The sequence below is a fragment of the Trachemys scripta genome, chromosome 6 (genome assembly GCF_013100865.1).
Source record: "Trachemys scripta elegans isolate TJP31775 chromosome 6, CAS_Tse_1.0, whole genome shotgun sequence".
In the NCBI taxonomy this organism is placed as follows: domain Eukaryota; kingdom Metazoa; phylum Chordata; order Testudines; family Emydidae; genus Trachemys; species Trachemys scripta.
The window spans coordinates 85896466-85909380 of record NC_048303.1 but is presented as its reverse complement, the minus strand read 5'-3'; the positions used below and the strand labels follow the sequence as shown (position 1 = coordinate 85909380).

Sequence of the window (12915 nt, the reverse complement as noted above, 5' to 3'; positions counted from 1 at the left end):
AACCAACCTCAGATTTAAGGTGTCAGCTTTCCTTTTGAGAAAGAAGCTGAATTTCCTATGCCTCAACCAACATTACACTTCAGGTATCAGCTTTCTATTGGATTGTTATTTAATTTTTAATCCCAGAGATTTGTTCTCAGCGTCTAGATCAGGGGTAGGCAACCTATGGCATGCGTGCCAAAGGCGGCATGTGAGCTGATTTTCAGTGGTACTCACACTGCCTGGGTCCTGGCCACCGGTCCGGGGGATTCTGTATTTTAATTTAATTTTAAATGAAGCTTCTTAAACATTTTAAACCTTATTTACTTTACATACAATAATTTAGTTATATATTATAGACTTATAAAATAGACCTTCTAAAAACATTAAAATGTATTGCTGGCACACCAAGCCTTAAATTAGAGTGAATAAATGAAGACTCGGCACACCACTTCTGAAAGGTTGCCAACCCCTGGTTTAGATGAAGCAGTTAGAATAATATGTTTCATCACATTGCAGTTCTTCAGTCAACAATGTTGTGTCTTGACATTTCAAGGATCTCTAAATAGCTAGTGATCTTACCAACGACCATGTAGTAGTCAGCATAATTGAGGAGTTAAGTTCAGCATTAAATATGAACCTCTTTCTTTTGGAGGTGGAGAAAAAAAGCTATTAAATCAGATGTGACTATTTTAGGGACAATCCTGAAGTTCTTAAGCATCGAGATAAAACTTCAATTGACTTAAATGGGCACATTTAATTAGTAAGGTATATAGGTTCAAACCACACACTGCTAACGCTTGATCTGTGCAACTTCTCATAGTTGTTAGATATTTAACAATTCTCTTGTGCCAAATCAGACAGGAATTACTTTGTTTTGGCATGCAGTGCTGTTTCTATAAAATGGAATATTTTGATAAATCTAGGAGCAAAGAGAAATGATCACATTATGTGGAAAAAAACAGCTGCCTGTCAGTGTACTTCATAAATATACCTCTCAGTGTATTTCACAAGATAGCATCTGTTCTTAATGCCCATATGAGGTCTAGCAGAACAGGGCCTCCCCAGTCTCATTTGGAATCTTAAGGCATACTGTAATAGACATAATAGTAGATTTCCTACAGCCTGAACATCCATTATATTACTTGTACCAAAACTCTCGAGAATCAAATCAAAAACAGCTACAGAATAAAGTATCTTCTCTGAAAGAAGCTACATCTAAGATTCTGTGTGCTGCTCGAATTTCACAAACAGAAGTGAGCCTGATGCAGCGGGTATGAATAGCAAACACAGAGTTTGGGGACATTGCCCCAATTTGAATGGGATGGATTTTCTATTAATATTTCGTACATTCTCTGAATAGGTGTGTTTTTAATAAAGAGACCAACTAGCTATCCCAATGGGATGCAATTCCCAGTGTCTACCTTATTAAGTATTTAATGATAGTGGAAATTCCCAGCAGATCTATGGATGGAAGTAAACCAAATCACAGAGAGTGTGAAAGAGGATATCAGCAGCTAGTGAACAGCAGAGAAATTGATTTTATTGCTTACCAGTATTACAGTGCCCTAGTAGAGCCTGCTTTAAAAATAGTTTACACAATGTTTAAGGTTTTGTTGTTCCAATTAAGCAATGCCTGTTCTTTTTTCTTTCCCCAACCTCAAGAGGGGTAGGGGAATGCACAAAATACCAGACTATTTTAGGGTCTGAATAGCAAGCAGGGCAGAAGCAATGCTGGATAAAGTTGTATAACCCGGTATCTGTCCTGTCTTTGCTGCAACAGGAAATAGTGTGGCTTCTTGAAAGACACCTGCCTTCCCTCCCTGCTATAAAAAAAAAAAAAAAAAAAAAAAAAGGTGTGGCTTAATTGGAACAACAAAGACTTAAATATAGTCAGCTGGCTATGGGTGCACTTCACATGTGCAGGGGGATGGTGGCACCACCAAACAGAAGTCAGCCATTGGTTTCACTGCACATGGCATAGGATTAAGAAAATCTACAGCACAGCCCCAAGGGGCCACCACAGGCACTGTGTAGCTACATGGAGTGGAAGCCATCATGGAAGGAGCAGCAAAAGGGGGGGGGGAGTTTATAAAAATGAAACACAGAAGACGACACAAGAACAACAAAGCGATAGGGGCCAAAAGAGAGACAGATACAGTGACAATTTAGTCAGTGCATGAAGTGAAGGGACATATGTGAATATGTGTCACTATGTAGTGGAATGCTACCTGTCCTTCTCAGGAAGGCTCCAGCAAAGCCGTGGGAAGCCTTTACTCCTCCTACATAGCATTTGGAAAAAGTCAAAAAGCTCTCATCCGTGACGAAGATAAGAGGTGGCAAGAGAGGGATGATTCGCACTGACACATTAGTTAAATGACATGGAATAATTGTTTTTTATATACATTTGAAATCTAGCTTAATATCACCTCAAATTACAAGCAAAATGAAACTTTCATTTTTAACTTATTCTCTGTATTTAGTTATATGCTTACTCGTTTGCTTACTTGCAAACACTGAAAGATTATACAATATGGCACGAGATATTGCAAAGCATATTGCAACATTCATTCCAATTATTTCATAAAGTGTCATTAAGTTGGTGGGTGGGGGATTTGGCAGTTTGAGGTAGAAGAGACAAGTCATTTTGCAAGCCAGAATAATTTACTTTGGAGACAGACTGGCTGACTAACTGCTAGTAAGGCAGCCACACTGTTCAAATGAAGGAACTGTAAATTCAGCATTCACCTTCCCATGTGGAATGGCTAAAAAGCTCAAAAGGGATTTCAAAGGATTTGATAGATTGTTACGATCCACAAATGTGATAACCCATTGCTTATATATAGTTCTCTCCAGAAGTCCTGATTTTACCATAAGAACTGCATTGTTAATGGGTTTGTCTCTCTGGAAACTCCATAAAAAGTTGCTTGGATTTAAACAGTTAATATTCATGAAAACATTGTTCTGTACTTGTCTGAGAGTTTAGTGTTCATATTAAGTTAGTATCCCAGACCCCAAATCAAGATCAAGGCCTTATTGTGGAAGATGCTATAAAAAAACAAAACAAAAATCTTACCACATGAAGACAGTCTTCTCCCCAAAAGCTTACAGGCTAAGTAGATAGACCTGAAGGGGATCTCTTTAAAGTTTAGAAAGTTACAATAATAGGATCCCAAACTACTAAAAATCAGAAGATTCATCAAAAAGTAAAATAACATTCTTTTACTAGGAAGTTATTATTTTTAGAACAAAGAAGGACCCATGGTTAAAAACAAGCATTCCCAACAGAGAATAAGGGAGAAAGGACCCTTTCAGTTAACAAGCAGCAAAACTTCCATCTTGAAAACAGAAATAGAGATGTAGTTTTACTCACCAAATGGGCAAGAGTCTGTTAAACTGTTATCTCTGTTTCTGCCTGCTTAAAGTACCTAGATAGCACTGCATATTTGAAACAGTTTGTTACACAGCTAAGCAAGCAACTTAGTAAATGTTACAAACATGATTATATAGATATTAATTTGTACAATGTAGCTGTCTGGTGGTACAACATATAGTTATTTCAATTGCTATGTAAGTAGTTTTTTGATTCATGGGTAAGCAAGTCACATTAAGTAAGTAAGTAAGCCCCATCATACAGGTATTATCATGAGATTAATGTGTCCAGTCACCTGCATAAAAATATACAGGAAAACACTGAGAAAACACATAGCAGGAATCCGATTTGTCCTGTGAACCCCAAGTTTCACGTCCCTTAAAAACTACAGTAACTCCACACTTAACGTCCTCTTGCTTAACGTTGTTTTGATGTTACGTCACTGCTCCATTACAGAGCATGCTCATTTAAAGTTGTGCAATGCTCCTCTATAATGTCGTTTGGCCACCTGCTTTGTCCACGACTGGCAGCCCCCTATGCTCCCCCACAGTGCCTCCCACCCACCGGTGGACCCCAGAGGAGTTACCGTACTTGCTTACAAAATCAGACATAAAAATATAAGGGTCACAGCACACTATTATCAAAAAATTTCTTACTTCCTCATTTTTACCATATAATTATAAAATAAATCAACTGGAATATAAATATTGTACTTATATTCAGTATATAGTTTACAGCAGTATAAACAAGTCCTGCCTGTGTGAAACTTTAGTTTGTACTGACTTTGCTAGTGCTTTTTAGGTAGCCCATTGTAAAACTAGGCAAATATCTAGATGAGTTAATGTACCCCCTGTAAGACCTCTATGTATCCCCAGGGGTAGCATACCCCTGGTTGAGAACCACTGCTCTAAAGCATCTGGCAATAGCCACTGTCCAGAGTGCTTGTCTCTAGGAGGGCCACTGGTTTGATCCAAGATGGCAGTCATCATAAAAAATAAATTAAAAAAAAGAATATATCAGATGTTGAGTGAGTCAATATTTGTTCAAACTATCAAATTACCTCTTTTTAAAGTCCACAGGAAATGAATGGGTAACATTTAGAGAACATAGCAAATTAAACTGCTTAACATTTTGACAGGTTTCAGAGTAGCAGCCGTGTTAGTCTGTATCCGCAAAAAGAAGAACAGGAGTACTTGTGGCACCTTAGAGACTAACAAATTTATGCTCTAATAAATTTGTTAGTCTCTAAGGTGCCACAAGTACTCCTGTTCTTCTCTTAACATTTTGATCATTCTGATACAAGCATCATATGAAACCCCTCTGTGATTCACGGGCTCAGAGCCATGATAAAAGGGAGAACTTAAGCCACAAATAGCTTGTTAAAATAGCCAGGAAATACTGAAATGTACTATTCCTTCCTTCTTTGTTACCACTACTCTATTACTTTAAATCAAGGAATATTTATTTTCTCCTTTAATTTAATACCCTCTGAGATGCCAAAAGTAGAACTAATTGCTTTAACAATTTTGTCCTCCCTATACTTAATAGATAGCAGAACCTAGAGAGGTTTGTGGCTCAAAATAGTTTGAAGTTTCAGAATTACATATACATTTCAAAAATTAACAGCCAATAAAAGTGTTTTCACAACTGATTTAGAAAATCCAACAGCAACTGTTGTTTTAAATAAATATTCCCTTTGATTTATTTGCAACATTGAGAACCTGAAAGTGAAATTGACTATGAATGAAAGCAAGACTGAATAGCTTAATTGCACAAGCAATAAAATTCAAAAGAGTAAAATCACCATAAATAATCCCCATAAACCAGATTTCTTATGTTTTCAGTTTTAATAACCTAGGGTGTGACTAGTAGCAGGGAATTGGAAAGTTTTATACAATACGATTATTACTTTTAATGTGCCATTTAATACCACCATCTAAAACAGAATCTCACAATGCCTCAAGTCCACAAAAATGCCACATAAAACAATGTTAGGAGAGTAAAAGGGATGTCTAGAAAAAAAGCACCAAAGTGATGCTGCAGTCTCTCTCTTCTAATGCCACTGCATATGGCATTTGAACCCGGGGAAGTTCTCTTCTTAGAAAAGCATTAACATTGCAACCACTGCATGTTGCCTCTTAACACCTTCTGCTAAGCAAACTGTTGTTAATTTAAGGGCTTGTCTACACTGGCAATTTACAGCGCTGCAACTTTCTTGCTCATGGGGTGTGAAAAAACACACCCCTGAGCTCAGCAAGTTTCAGCGCTGTAAAGCACCAGTATAAACAGTGCACCAGCGCTGGGAGCTGCACTCTCACCATTGGTAGCTACACCTCTCATGGAGGTGGGTTTTTTAGAGTACTGGGAGAGCTCTCTCCCAGCACTGTGCCGTGACTACACAAGCCACGTTAAAGCACTGCCGTGGCAGCCCTTTAGCGTTGCCAGTGTAGATTAGCCCTAAGTGAAAGGGACTCATCCCATGATCAAGCCAAGTTAAAGACAGGAATAGGCCTTCGAATCCCTAAATTGTTCTCAGAGTAGCAGCCGTGTTAGTCTGGGTTTCTAGTGTAAGCAAAGAACAGTGTGGCTCCCAATTGTTTACTTCTTTGTCTAGGCATCTTGCATGATGTCAACAATTCAACTCAACAGTTTACCAGTGTTTCTCAACCTTTTTGATAGCAGGGACTTGCTGCCTTCTTAAACTGTATCATGGAGATCTCGGGGACTGGCGCCATTCCATGGAGTGGTCGTTGAGAAACACTGTACTAGACAACTGATTTCATATGTTTTTGGGGGAGTGCCTTATCAAGTGGGAGAAATGTTAAAAATAGGAAGTCCTTAGCAACAGAACAGTGGATATTTAGAATCCATGCAACAGTTAGGTTAGGGCAGGGTCCCTAACCTCTTCTTCTTGATACTCTGGCACTTGTCTTTATTTAATTTCATCTTGTTGAGTTCAGATCAATTCTCCAATTTGTCACGGTTATTTTGAATTCTAATTCTCTCCTTCAAAATTCTTGCAACCCCTCTCAGCTTAATGTCATCTGCAAATTTTATAAGCATACTCTCCTTTCTAAGTCATTACTGAAAATACTGAATTGTTCAGGACAGACCCCTGTAAGGCCCCACTAGAAACACCGTTTCACAGAGAACCATTTATAACTACTCTTTGAGTATGATCTTTCAACCAGTTACGCACTCACCTTATAGTAATTTTATAGAGACCACAGTCTCCTAGTGTGCTTATGGGCAAGTCATGTAGGACTGTGTCAAAAGCCTTACTAAAATTAAAATCTATCACATCTAATGCTTTCCCCATCCATTAGGACAGTAACCTTGTCAAAGAAGGAAATTAAGTTGGTTAGGCATGATTTGTTCTTGACAAATCCATGCCGGCTATTACTTATTATTGTCTAGATGGTTACAAGTTGATTATTCAGTGATTTGTTCCAGTATCTTTCCAGGTATCAAAGTTAGGCTGACTGGTCTATAATTACTCAGGTTCCCTTTGTTCTCCTTTCTAAAGATAGGTAGTATGTTGGCCTTTCTCCAGTTGTCTGCGACCTCACCCATCTGTTTTATGAGTTCTCAAAGACAATCACTAATGGTTCTGAGATTGCTTCAGTTAGTTCCCTAAATAGCCTAGGATGAATTTCATCAGGCCCTGCTACCTTGAATACATCTAATTTAGCTGAATATTCTTTACCCTGCTCTTTCCCTATTCTGAAATCTGTTTCTCCCCCATGTTAATATTATTTATGTTGTGTATCTGTGACATTTTAAAGTAAAGACTAAAGAAAAATAGGCATTAAACACCACAACCTTCTTAATGTCACCCATTATTAGTTCTCCTTCCCTGCTCAGGAGTGGATATTTATATACAATACACAAAAATGTATATAATGTAAATAAATATGTGCACACACACACCCTCACCAGTCTAAGCAGAGGTTCTAAGGGCTAGTCTACACAGGCAACATGAAAGCGCTCTAAAAAAAACCACCTCCAGAAGGGGCGTAGCTACCAGCGCTGGTGCACTGTCTACACTGGCACTTTACAGAGCTGAAACTTCCTGCACTCAGGGAGGCGTTTTTTCACACCCCTGAGCAAGAAAGTTGCAGCGCTGTAAACTGCCAGTGTAGACAAGCCCTAGATAAAAATAAACATGAAACATTCACAATCTGGCAGTAAACCCCATCTGATAATTACCATGACTGAGCAAGTTTATTTTTCCAACCACTCCTTTCCCTAGCCAAGTCTCCACTCCACGTGCTAAAATCCAGCCTCTGGGTTGCTCCTTTTTCCATAGACCATAGGCAAGCCCGGGAGAAAGGATGAACCCCCTCCCCAAATCCCTTTCTGGAACAGAATCAGAAGGTGACACTTTTCCAGAATAGCCTTGTGGTACTTTGCTTCCTTCTCTTACTTCTCACCATCCCTGCACCAATCAGGGGGCTGCACCTCAGTATAGTTGGCTGCACACTTAAATGCCCCACCCCACCCCCAAGAGGTGGCTGCATTTCAGTGGTGGGTGAAGAAACTCCCCACCAGAGAGACAGTCTGCAAGAGCCGAGAAACACTTTGCCAGCTTTCTGCGAAGCAGGGATTAGCTACATGGCAGCTGACTGACACAATCTCTGCGAGGGACCGTATCACATGGGGCTCCCTCCAGCCTGCTGACCGCCCCCACCCCCCCAAAGCTGGAGGGGGGAGGGGAACTAGTCCCCTTCCCTCCATGGCCAGGCTGCTCGCCTCGCGCACGTTCCAGCCGAGGCATTTGGTGCAGCGAGGAGCGAGCCAAGCAGGAGCCCGGCCCGGGACCGAGGCAGTCCCCGCAGGGATGCGCTCCCGCCGCGGGGGAAGGGCAGGAGGAGGCGGGGTGGGGGAGCCCCGCAAAGCGGCGGCACCGAGACTTACTCACCTTATTCCGCCGTTTGCAGCGCTGCTCGCCGCGGCACGGCCCGCTCCTGAGAGACAGCCCGGCCCCCAGCACCTTCCCGGCTCTCAGCAACGTCCCCGCGGCCCCCGGAGGAAGGGGCGGCTGCTGGCGGCGCGGCGGACAGAGCAGGAAGCGCGGCGAGGGGAGCCTGCCAATGAACTGGGAGGGAGCTGAGCGCTCCCAGGCAGGTTGGGCAGCTCCCTCCGCCCCTCCGGACACCAGCCGGCTCCACGCTCACGCTGCTGCGCCCCGGGGCCGGGCCCGGCCCCACGCGTGTCTATCGCACCGTCGCGGCACAGGGACAGTAGCCAGGGCGCCCCCCATGTGCCCGCTGCAGAGGCAGCCCCAGTGCCACAGCCGCCCCCATTGCACCAGCCTCGGGCAGCCGTGCAGGCATTGAGGCCCGGCCATATCTTGACCAACCCAGACACCTAGTAGCAGGAAATAGGAGGAAACCTTCCCATCTGCCCCATAGCACCACCAAAACGCCCCCATGCCTCCGGCAGTGGTGATTATGGACAGCGCTCCCGGGGTATGGAGCCCCCTGACATTCTTGGGATGTTTTTCCAATGTTTCGTTTGGATTCTTTTGTTTGGAATTTCCAGTAGAACCTCTGAGATACGAACACCGGAGATACGAACTGACCGGTCAACCCACACCCCTCATCTGCACCTGGAAGTACGCAATCATGCATCAGCAGAATTAAAAACTAATAAAGGAAATGCTGCATGACTAAGCAGAATGGCAAGCAGTAGCAAGTAGGAACATATCACACTTTCAATTGACATAAAGCTAAAAATATTTTAAAAACTTGACAATGCCATGGTGTTAGCCTCAGCCACATAGAAGTAGAATAGGGTATCAGAAAATCAACCATCACCGATATTCGGAAAAGCCAGGAAAAAATAAAGAAATTTGCAAAAGAAGCCAAAGACAGTGAAGCAGTAAAAAGCAGGTGTATTTACCTCAAACTGGGGGTCGGGACTCCTCGGGGTCACGAGGTTATTACATGGGGCTCGCGAGCTGTCAGCCTCCACCCCAAACTTTGTTTTGCCTCCATCATTTATAATGATGTTAAATATATAAAAATGTGTTGTTAATTTAAAAGAGGGGGTCGCATTCAGAGGCTTGCTATGTGAAAGGGATCACCAGTACAAAAGTTTGAGAACCAGAGATTTACACAGAGTTGCTGATTTTAATAAGGCACTGCATCTGTGATTTGCAAGAGCAAGATCAAAAGGCATGCCTATAACCGGTGTGATAGTAACAAAAATGACTGTTACTCTACTGAGAAATGTATCCAGACAAAGGTGAGGACAATTTTAAAGCAAGCACATGGTGGCATGAAATACAGCAGTTGGGGATGCAAGGAGTCTCTGACAGCTGACTCGAATGCCACTGGTGAATTTAAAAACCACTTTCAAATCATTTATTGAACAGTACAAACTTACCCAGGACCAAGTGCTTAACTGTGACAAGATGGGCCAGTACTGGCACCTGCTTCCAAACAAGACTCTGGTAGATAGTTCAGAAAAACAGGCAAAGAATTTCAAATCGAGTAAAGATCTGGTCATAATGATGGCTCCCTTTGCTGTTCGTTCACAAAAGTGAAACCTCGCTGCTTTACAGACATCACTGTGTCAGCTCTACCCCATCCATTACTACAGCCAGTGCAGTGCTTTATGGATGGCATTTTTACCGACTGTTTTTTAAAAAACTTCGTTCCACTTGTAAAAGACTGCCTTATGTCAAAATCTTTACCTAGCCAAGCTGTGCTACTGATGAATAGTGCTCTATCTCACCCTGCCATTGAAAATCTTTTGATGGAAGCATTCGGTGTTTGCTTTTGCCACCAAACATCACAAACGGTCAGCCAATAGACCAAGGCATTCTGGAAAACATGAAACGTAGATACAAATGAAACCTCTTATGGCAATTATTACTGGGATCAATGTGATTTGAATCTTACAGATTTTTGTAAACAGCTGGCAATCAAAGATGCTGTCTACATGTGTGCAAGTCTTGGAGTGAGATTGGCTCTGAGTCTTTGAGACGCTCATGGAATAAACTTTGACCATGTATTGATAACACTGAACCTGATAACTGGGAAAACAAGGATCAGATGGAAATAAAACAACTAAACGTTTCTGAAGAGCAACAGCTTTTGGATATCACCACAGAGGAACAGGAAGGAATGGCTAAACGCAGATAAATATGAGCATGGACACCCTATTCTTAGCAACAAGGACTGGCTCTAGGCACCAGCAAATCAATCACATGCTTGGGGCAGCACAATTCCAGGGGCGGCATTCCAGGAGGGTTGTTTTTTTTTGTTTGTTTTTTTGTGTTTTTTGGGGGGGGGGTTTGGTTTGTTTTTTGGCTTGGGGCAGCAAAAAGCCTAGAGCCAGCCCTGTTAGTGACCATGAGATTATTGAATTAGTACGAGAAACAGCACAGAGAAATGGACAGTGACATTGACAGTGACAAGAAGGAGGGGGAGAAACACCAAGAAGATCCCACACATGCAAGCAGAAGAGTGCTTCGCTGCCTGTTCAAGCAATTGAAGACAACAGCTTGAAGCCACACCAATGAACCTAATGATGCCTCAAGAGCTATGCACCTTGGCAGCAAAAAAGTGTGTTAGCAACCTCAAGCAGGGTACCATTAAAGATTTTTTCAAGTCTATATAGTTTATCCTGTAGTACTTAAGCAGGAACGTTAAGTTTGGATACTTATTTTTAATTGTCATTATAAAGACTAGTGCTGGTATGTTTTACTGCAGCATTCTTTTTAGTGCTATTTGAATGGACATTAAAATCAGTGGGCTTTTGGGTTGGCATTTTTTTCATGGATAACAAACACTAAAAGGAAGCAAGAGGATTACTTAAAATTGAAATACAGTACTGTGTTAAATGTAAACTACTAAAAAAAATAGAGAACGTTTAAAAAAAGATTTGACAAGATAAGGAAACTATTTCTGTGCTCGTTTCATTTAAATTAAGATGGTTAAAAGCATCATTGTTCTTCTGTATAGTAAAGTTTCAAAACTGTATTAAGTCAATGTTCAGTTGTAAGCTTTTGAAAGAACAACCATAACATTTTGTTCAGAGTTACAAATATTTCAGAATTATGAACAACCTCCATTCCCAAGGTGTTCATAACTCTGAGATTCTACTGTAGTTTTATCTTCGGATGCCCTGGGGGAAGGGTCCAGAATAGGAGGCCCTGCCGGAGGGTTCGCAAGGCGATCTCACCCTATGTATGCTGTGCCTCACATACTAGGTCGCAATGCCGCTCATTCAAATTTGGCTGAAGCCACCCCACCATTTTCATAGAGGGGCAGATGGTCCAAACATGAGTAGCATTGTGACCCTGTGCACTAGCTTACAATGCCTGGAGTGGGGAGCTGGGCCCAGCCACCACAGGACAGAAGCTGCCACTGTGGGGTAATTTTGTTTTGTTTGTTTTATTTCATTTTACAAGTTATTTTTCACAAATGCCAAATAACATGAAATAAAATGAAAAACAAGGGCTCTATCTATTTACCTACCAAAGTGATACAGACCATGGGCCGTAGCCATGGGAGTTTCACCATATTACCCCACCAAGTCTCCATATCACTTCCTTTATCAAGCTCCTGAGTTCTCCAGTCTCCCAAATCCCACCACTTTATTTGTAAACAATATTTCTTTTGAATATTGTGGTCACTGTAAAGATGTGAGTTCAATTGTATCAAATTCATGTTTTAAAAGTTCACATTTATCCCTGTTAAGTCACCAGCCAGCACTATCCCGTAGCTGGTATTTGTGTTCGTTTGACCCACATTTTTACTTCAACTAGCATAGACTGGAAAAGACATAAGTGAAGATAACTAGCTGATAATGGCCATTGATTTTGAATGCCTCACTATCTGGATGCCCAACCTGAGACACTCATGTCTGAAAAGTTCAGTACCCAAAAAAAACAGAGATGCCCATAATTAGAGGCCACTTTTTAAAAATTCACATTTCTTTTACAAATTTTCATATGGGTGCAGCTTATTATTTTCTTACTTAACATCTTGAATTAGTTCACACATTTTGAAAATTATTATGCAGTTATATAATATTTCCCATTACTCTGGAATTCACCTTTACTTCAAAGTCTGTAAGCCATAGGAGAGGGGATCAGTTACTAACTACATTGTGCTAGTTATAAATGTTTTCCTTCATTCTGGATTCCTCTTTCAAACAGTGGAACAAAAGAAATAGAACAGCAGAAGGAAAGTAGTTTATCAAGGTACTGTAACACATCCTTTTACAGACAATGAAGTACATGGAAAACTTTGAAGATTATTGATAGAAGTAATTATTGAGAGACAAAATGTCCAATAATGGATTTTATGCAGAAGATTTAGTAAAAAGAATGCAATTTCTATTTGAACAAAGAGTAAAAACTTAACAACAAAAAAATCCTCATTCTGCAGCTCCTAGCATCAAAAAGTTTGAAATTTGTTGGGAAGGAGGAGAATTACGTACCATCAAACCTTCCCATGCAGCTGCTTGTGTTATCCCATAGCAACTAAAGCCCCAATCCTGCAAGCACGTTTGCATGGGCATAATTTTACTCATGTGAGTAATCCCAT

General features: G+C 41.1%; 1 protein-coding gene across 1 annotated transcript in view; it reads right to left on the bottom strand.

The window, feature by feature from the left end:
- The window catches only part of GOLM1 (golgi membrane protein 1), a gene marked incomplete in the record, with an annotated part of 57975 nt that extends 49522 nt beyond the window's left edge, over positions 1-8453 (bottom strand). Inside the window, 1 exon segment of the mRNA XM_034773096.1 lies at positions 8274-8453.
- Positions 8454-12915: the final 4462 nt, after the last annotated feature.